Source organism: Lolium rigidum, chromosome 6, assembly GCF_022539505.1.
Source record: "Lolium rigidum isolate FL_2022 chromosome 6, APGP_CSIRO_Lrig_0.1, whole genome shotgun sequence".
Lineage (NCBI taxonomy): Eukaryota > Viridiplantae > Streptophyta > Magnoliopsida > Poales > Poaceae > Lolium > Lolium rigidum.
In genome coordinates this window covers 233,879,457-233,887,332 of record NC_061513.1, presented here as the reverse complement: position 1 = coordinate 233,887,332, position 7,876 = coordinate 233,879,457, and positions in this window count along the sequence as shown.

Sequence of the window (7,876 nt, the reverse complement as noted above, 5' to 3'; positions counted from 1 at the left end):
AGCTTCATGAAGAGGTTGACTACTCCATGCGGGTGTTGGATCCGTAGCTTCTTCACGATCCTGGCGGAGGTTCAAGACTCGTGGGAGGGTTAGTGCACCCAACGGTGCTTGAGCAGGGCTGAAAACCTTTTTAGAGTTAGCTTGATTTTAGTGGAAGACGAAGTCTTCCACCCTTAAGATTTTTCATCGGGTTCTCGGAAAAACTCGGAGCTTCGCCTTGTAGTTCTGTCTGGGGCTTCGGAAGAAGTCATCGGTCTTCCTTGTTCAGCTGAAGAATCTTCGGGGGCGACGTGCAGACCACCACTTCAAGAGGCACTCACGGTGTTAACTGAACCGTATGGGACGCGCGGCGAGTTAGAAAGTTGAAGAAACGCCTGGTTGGTACCCATATGAAGCAGCAACAGGGGTCGTCGAAGACAATCTTCAGCTTGAGGGTCAGTGCTGATTTCAGTAACAACTAAGAAGTTAGCGGGTAAACTACGCCTAAAGTCTTGAGTCTTGGAGTACCTTCAGAAGCTTCTTTTGATGAGGACCAGATGAACCATGTGATGTAGCTCGGCTTTGACGCTACTGTTCTCTCAACTTGTTAGACGGTGTGTTCGAGGGTAGTTTTCAAGAAGATATCCTTGAGGTTAGCGTGATTATATACCAAGATTAGACCAAGTTAGTAAGTCTTCTGGTAGAGGTGCAGTCACTCTTGAAGGTAGGGGCTTCTGCTTTCTTGATGAAGTGGAGATGCTTCAGATGACCTTGAAACTAGTCGGCGTAGATAGGGGTCTGAGTTAGTTTCACTGACGGTTGAAAAACAACTGCTAACGGGTTTAGAGTTAGAGTAATTCGTTAATCTATCCAACTAACTAGCAGTTAGCAATACATCGGCGAGGCAAACTTTAATCCTGTCATAGCATGTGACACCCATACAACCATAACCAGAAACAAAATACCACTAACAGAGGCTACTGGTATTTTTCCTATATGCACAGTAACAAAACAAGATCAACACAATTGGAATCATTCAAAAATATTTATTTTTCAATTTTTGAGACTCAAAATACTAACCAGAAACAGTGATCAAGTTTTATTTATTAAAAATCGTACAAAAATCCTAAAAATACAAGGTCAGTGGCATCTGAAAGATAATTTCATACTGGTTCTAGTGCAATTGGAATCACATCCATCGGAGCTACCAAACTATTTTTATTAGCAAAACAGTATACTGGCAGATTTCCGTTTTTAATTTCTGTTTTAAATATTTCAAACAATTAAAAAGGGCGGGAACGTCTAAATAGCAAGATATACATGCACATAGCAAACAGATACAAACACTCACGTCAGCACATTAGGGAACTACAAGCAATCATCAAACCAGACATGGTACTCTAAGTACCCAGAAATTCCTAATGCGCGGGTGGTAGCTCAATCAAAGCGATTGAGTTTGTCCTATCCATCCTATAGGTTTGGGGGCTGGTCACATATGTCGACGTCTTCATATCGTCAGCATCAGCTTCAACTTGGATCCTTGTAGCAGTTGGTAGTGAAGGGGCCGGGTGTTGAGTCATTGATATTGAGGCGGAGGAGAAAACTGTGTAGAACTTCTTGTCTCGACATCCCGGAAACATGAGGTCTTCGAAGAGGTAGCTGTTGAGGTGCTCCCGAAGTCGATATCTTCTCGTGGCTAGCCTAAAAATTACTAGTCAAGAAACTGAGGACTTGATCCATGACGACTGCAAGAAGTGCAAGTCCACGGAGGAACAAGGTCAGCTCTCTGACAGACTTTGGTGACAACCAAAGACATGATCTAATTATCCTTTTGTGGGCACACTAAGTCGGCCTCCAATCTTCTAGCTGTCATTGGAGATACGTGAGACTTCATAAAAGGTTGATCCATCTTCGACTTAGAGTCTCCGGTCTGAGTTGGGGACATCGTCCAATATGTAGGTTTGAAGTGGATGAGACAATAGAGTAAAAAAAATCTTCAAACATTTTAATCAAGCGGAGAAACAAGAATTTAGAAGTCTTGAAGAATTAAGAGGAGTAGAAGCTATGCTTCCGACTAAAGAAAGAATTTGTTTCGCAAATAGTTTTTCCCAAGTACTTGTTTCCTAACTAACGTCCATGCTAACTAAGGTCTCCTATAGTCAGGATAGCTCTGATACCAGCTCTGTGGGGACCCCGGACTAGCTGTCCGAAATACCCTGTTATGTATACCGTTCACGTTCCCATGATCAGTGTGCCGTGAACACATAACCGAACTGATATCAAATTACACCATCCATTACAAAGCGGAATAAGAAAATTACAACATTGTCACATGACCAATACTTACATAATAGCCTCGAAGGGCCTAACTAAACATCGGAGTAGCATCATCACTTCAACGAGCGCAGTACCCAAGTCATCTGCCATAACCCTACGAGCAACCGGCCGGGAAGACGTTCCTAGCTCGCATAGACGTCGCCAACACCTTCTTCATCCGTCGAAGTCCTCCAGGTCTGGCCAAGTAAATAGCCAGGGACAAAGCCGTGAGTACATTTGAATTGTACTCGCAAACCATTTACAAAGTAACATAACAAGGAGAACAAGGTACCGAGGACTAACTAGGAGATCAAGAGGGAATGACCACTTATATAACAAGAATATGTTATGTAGAAGAGAAGAAGTGGTTTAGTGGAGTTAGCATCTCAACTTCATGGGTGAAGGAGATGAGAGAATATATCTAAGACATCACTACTTGACTTCATTTAGAAGGATCTTTCACGACATAAACACTTAGGAAGGGTAGACCCAATTTTTATCAATCCTTTTCCGACCACCTCATTGTGGTCAACAACCATTTTTCCAGTACTCCACGTACTCCAACACAAATCCCGTTTCTTTCCTTTGTCAAACATTTTCATAAACAAAACACATCAGGCTAAGCAACAGCCAATCCAACCGTCCATGACCGCGGACACGGCTATTCGAATAGATTTCACTCTGCAGAGTTTGCACACTTTCCCCACAAGATCCGATAAATCCGCCGGGATCATCCCCGGGCCATCATACGAAAGTATGTGGGTATCGGATAACCAGTCGAAGCCTTTCGCCCATTCTAATTAGCAAGAGGTCCTACCCTACGGAGTATGTACCTCCCCGGCACCGTGGCAGCTCACCTCCTTTTGAGCGTGGCTCCACCGCCAAGCCAGGAGACCCATAGTGTCTTCCGGACGGGTCAGCCCCGAAGGCCTCCCGTTATACTATTGTCCCAACTTCGACAACCCGGACTCGGGGGTAACCGTACCCTTGTATAGTTGTGCGGTGCCTCATGCTAAAGAGAACGAACGTCGAGCTAAGCCCCGTGCCCATGTTGGAGTAATGTGGTTGCGCTAGTTTGTTGTCATGGGTGAGTACTTAGGCGCCAAAGTTTTCGTAATATCCCAACCACTTTCTCATCCCCATCATTTTTACCAAATCCTTTCCTTTCTCAATTCTCACTCGGGCATAACATTACACCCAAGGTTTTAACAAAAACTTTTACAACAAGGTAAAACCTTGAGGGTTTTCCCAACCTAAAGTTTATGCGTGAACTAAAATGTAATAGCATAATGATTGCCATCAACATGAAGGGTGTCAAAGGCATCCATACTCTAGTTGAGCATGAATGGAGATAATCAAAAAAGTAGGGCAGTTTTAATGATATTATCCCAAGTGTTTACTAGAATTAGGATGTCAAAAGGCGGTGAAATGTGATTCACATACTTAGAGTAAGTACGCAAAATATCGAGAGGGGACATTACACACTTGGTAGCAAGTATGTAAAGAATCAAATTAAGCAAACCCAAGGAAACACAAGAAATCAAGAGACCAAGGATAGAAGGATCTCAACCAAAAACATGGATAATCAAGGAGTCAAAGTAAATGGCTTGCCTTGGCTTATTTGTCCCTGGACTTCTTCAACTTCATCAATATAAGAATACCAACAATATAAATAAAATCCTTGTCCGATCCACTTCTTCTTCTCCGGAATCGTTCGCATCTATCGTCGGAAAATATAAAAGGAACACAATCAAACACATTGCACCAACAAAACAATAAGCAACAAGCATCAATCAAAAACTAACCACTCTACTAAGGCTAACATATTAAGGACATATAGATACTACAAAGCATCTAGAAGAAACGCCATTTTATTTACCTAATAAAGGTATGAGAGTACCATGCTTAGCAATTGCCTCTCTCGGTTATCACCATGGCATAAACCAATTTTTAATGCAAAGAGGTGGTTAAGGTTTCCAAATAAACCAAAAAGTTTTGCTACAACAACCCATGTCACACATACACATTACTAACAGTAACAAAAATGCATGAACAGAGACTAACACTATTTTTTCTAGATGGCCAGTACTAATACAAGACTAACTCAATTGGATTCACTCAAAAATATTAAACCTACAAATTTAGGAATTTGTTTGAATCGACTGTACGAGAAAACAAGATCCGTAAGCCATAAATCGTAGAAAAATTCTATAAATATGGGACCACTGGCATTTGAAAGGTATTTAAACAGAGAGGCATACACAATTGGATTTGGGTTAAAATTGTTTCGAAACTCTCACAAATGGATTGACAAGATTACTTGCATGTCTATACCATTTGCTTTACCTCTTGAGTTACGAGAACGAGATAAAGGTTTGAAACTTGTTTGAGAAGATTAAGAAAACATTCCGTAGTCCTACAGAACTGGAATCACTCAATTAGGTTCAAAAATCGATTTTTGGTGATTTAAAAGCTAACAGCCATGTCTGCAGAACACACAGAATAAGTTTAATTCACCACAAATCGTACACGACTCATAAAAATATGAGGTCAGCTGCATCGGAAAGGTATTGAAAATATGGTTCTTACCCAATTTGTTTCATTCAAAAATTCTTTCCCAAGCTCCTGGTTTAATTCGACAAAGCTAGATCTGTCCAGATCTTGATCTGTGAACCATTTCAGTTTCAGGAGGTCAATCGAAGTGAAACCACCGCCAAAATCAAGGTATTGAAGAGGGCTTTCACCCGCAGTTGAGTTTGCTCAAAAAGGTTTTGTAAAACGGAACAAATCTAACAAACGGTGAATCTGCATGTTTCCAGAACTTTATTTACCAGGGAGAATCTGTAACAAATTTGAGGATGAGACCAACGCCAAGTTGTAGATATTTTGAATATCTATCCGCGGAACTTTGAATCACTCGATTTGGATCTGCACACGAGATTTGGTGGATTTTACAAGTTCGTACCAGAATCTGAAACAGCAAGATAGCAGAAATTACTGGAGGGATTTGGACGAACTTTGCTCAAGAACTTCAGATCTGAGGATAGCTCAAGCTTCTCCATGCTTGGACCAACATGCACCTGCATCAAGATCCAATCTTAGCAATGGAGGAAGAGGAAGAGGAGAGAAAACCATCTAGGGTTGGGGAGAAGAAGGAGAGGGAGGCTCTCATGGTGAGGAGGAGCTTGAGGGAGGAGGGAGCTTCATCTTGGAGTTCTTTCCATGGCCATGGCCGGACATGGGAGCTAGGTGGAGCTGCATTTTCATGGGGGAGAGTAGGAGAAGAGTGTGAGGGAGTAGATAAGGTGGAGGAGGGAGTGGAGAGAAGAAAAATGAGAGCAAGAAGAGTGGAGGTGGCCGGCCAAGGGCCATTTATAGAGGGAGAGGGGGTTGGCTGCCTCCTTTTTGATTGGCTAGGATGGGTGGCTGCCCAATTAATTGTTGGGGTAGTTGAGAGGCAAGTCTTGCAAGAGAAGAAAGTGAGGAGGAAAGTGGCTGGCCGAAATTGCCATGCCAACACAATTGGCCGGCTCCATTCTTGCCAAATACAAGTGAACAATGTGAGGGAGAGGCACAACATCCATGTGAATAGATATGTGCATGATATTGAGGAGAAAATGTCAAAGACTGACTTTGATGATGATAAAAATAGGAGTAGATACATATAGATAGAAAGGAGTATGAAGGTGACATGTGCCATGAGAATAATCTCCACCACTTTGGTTGAGACCAAGCCTATGATGAAGATAGTTCCCAAGGTATATTTGATGATTAGTAGCTTTTATAAGAATTCAATTTTGGAAGGATTGGGATGGACCACATGCAACAATGCATGTGCATGCCAAGGTAAATGGGATGGTGATGGTGGTTTAGACAATTATAGAGCAAGACTAAGAGACATGGTGAGTGAAGTAACCATGTACTCACAAGGATGAATATGGTGGCAGAAATCACCAATTCATGAGGTCAGGGTGATGATGGAAAAGAATAGAGGATTGAGATGGGTATGATGAGATATAACTTGTTCTTCAAATAAGAGGTAAATTGGGAGTGATTTGAAAATATCAAATGATCATCCATTTGATCAAAAATTGGAGGATGGAGGGGATACAATGTGGTGGATCAGAGATGTGCATAAGATGTGCAAGAGTTGCCATTTGAAAAAGAGTTTAATTGAAAGGTATGGGACACACCTCAATTGTCTAGAGACAATTGGGAAAGAACCCAAGTGGAAATGGAATTTGAAAAGGTTGAGAGAAAACTAGTTGGAACATAGGAGTTCAAAATATTCTACTTGCTTTCTCAAGTTAGGTAGAGTTTTTCTCAAATGTAAAATAATCAAGAGGGAAACAAGAAATGGTATAGGTACCATAAACAAGCTTTTTGTTAAAACAAAGCAAAATAGAAATAATGTTTTATAAATCAATACTTGGTAGAAATGGGATGAAAAACAAAACCCATTTTAGTTCCTTGTTTTCTTTGAAGAGAAATCTTGGAAAGTTTTAATAAAACTAGAAGTAGTTTTGTGATCAAAACGAGAGAAGGAGAACTGTAGGATTTTTGAGGAGGGAAACTAATTTAGGGAGGAGTGTTCTCAAGGGTAGATGGTGGCTACAAAATGTATCCATCATTCCCACTCTTGGTTTTGTGAAGATTAAACTTGAATAAAAACAAGAGGTAAAAGTGAAGGAAGTGATCTAGAGTTGAATCATTGGATAGGGTATAAGATCAAGTTGAATATATGTGATGCAAGGGTAGAATGAGACATGCAGGATGTGGAAATTGTAGAGGGAGATGCACGAGATGAGATCCATGCATTGAGATCACCAAGTTGTGAATTAAGGATGATTGAGCTATCTTGTACCACAAAGAGAAAAATCAAGATGGCACACCCATGTTGTCATCGGGAGAGAGGTTTGATGTAGTAAGAAGGAAAACAATTCTTCCTAAGCCACACATGTGTTTTATTTGGTGAGTTGCTTGTTTAACCACTAGGGGTGTCGTTCTATGAGGTAGCTCAAGACAAAATTCAACAAGCAAATCAAGACAATTCATCTACCAACAGATCAAGGCAATTCATCATAGCAAACAGATCAAGGAAATTCACCTTAATTAGTCTATAGAAAAAGTTTTTGTTCCCCCTGATTTTTGAAATAAGGACAACTAATCAAGGTTGAAAAAGTTGGGGTGTTACACATCGTACAGGGCTGGCTCACCGAGGAGTGCATCTCTTTCTGCACGAATTATCTAGACATCGAGGACCCTGTTGGTTTGCCTCAAAACAAGCACCGCAGGTTCGAGGGAGTAGGCCACAAAAATGGAAGGAAGGAACTGCACGTGCACATGTCTGGTCGGACTTCCGACTTTGACAGGGCCAACTTAGTAGCGCTACAACACATTGACTTGATCGATCCTTGGTTGAAAGAGCACAAAACCATGATAGAGAACAGTGGCAAGCCGATGATGACGGAAGCAGAAATATACAGAGAGCACAACTCCTCTTTCACGCGCTGGTTCAAAGACCACATTGATGCTAATCCCCCACCAATGGATTCTGACAAGGATAAACTAGTATTGGCCT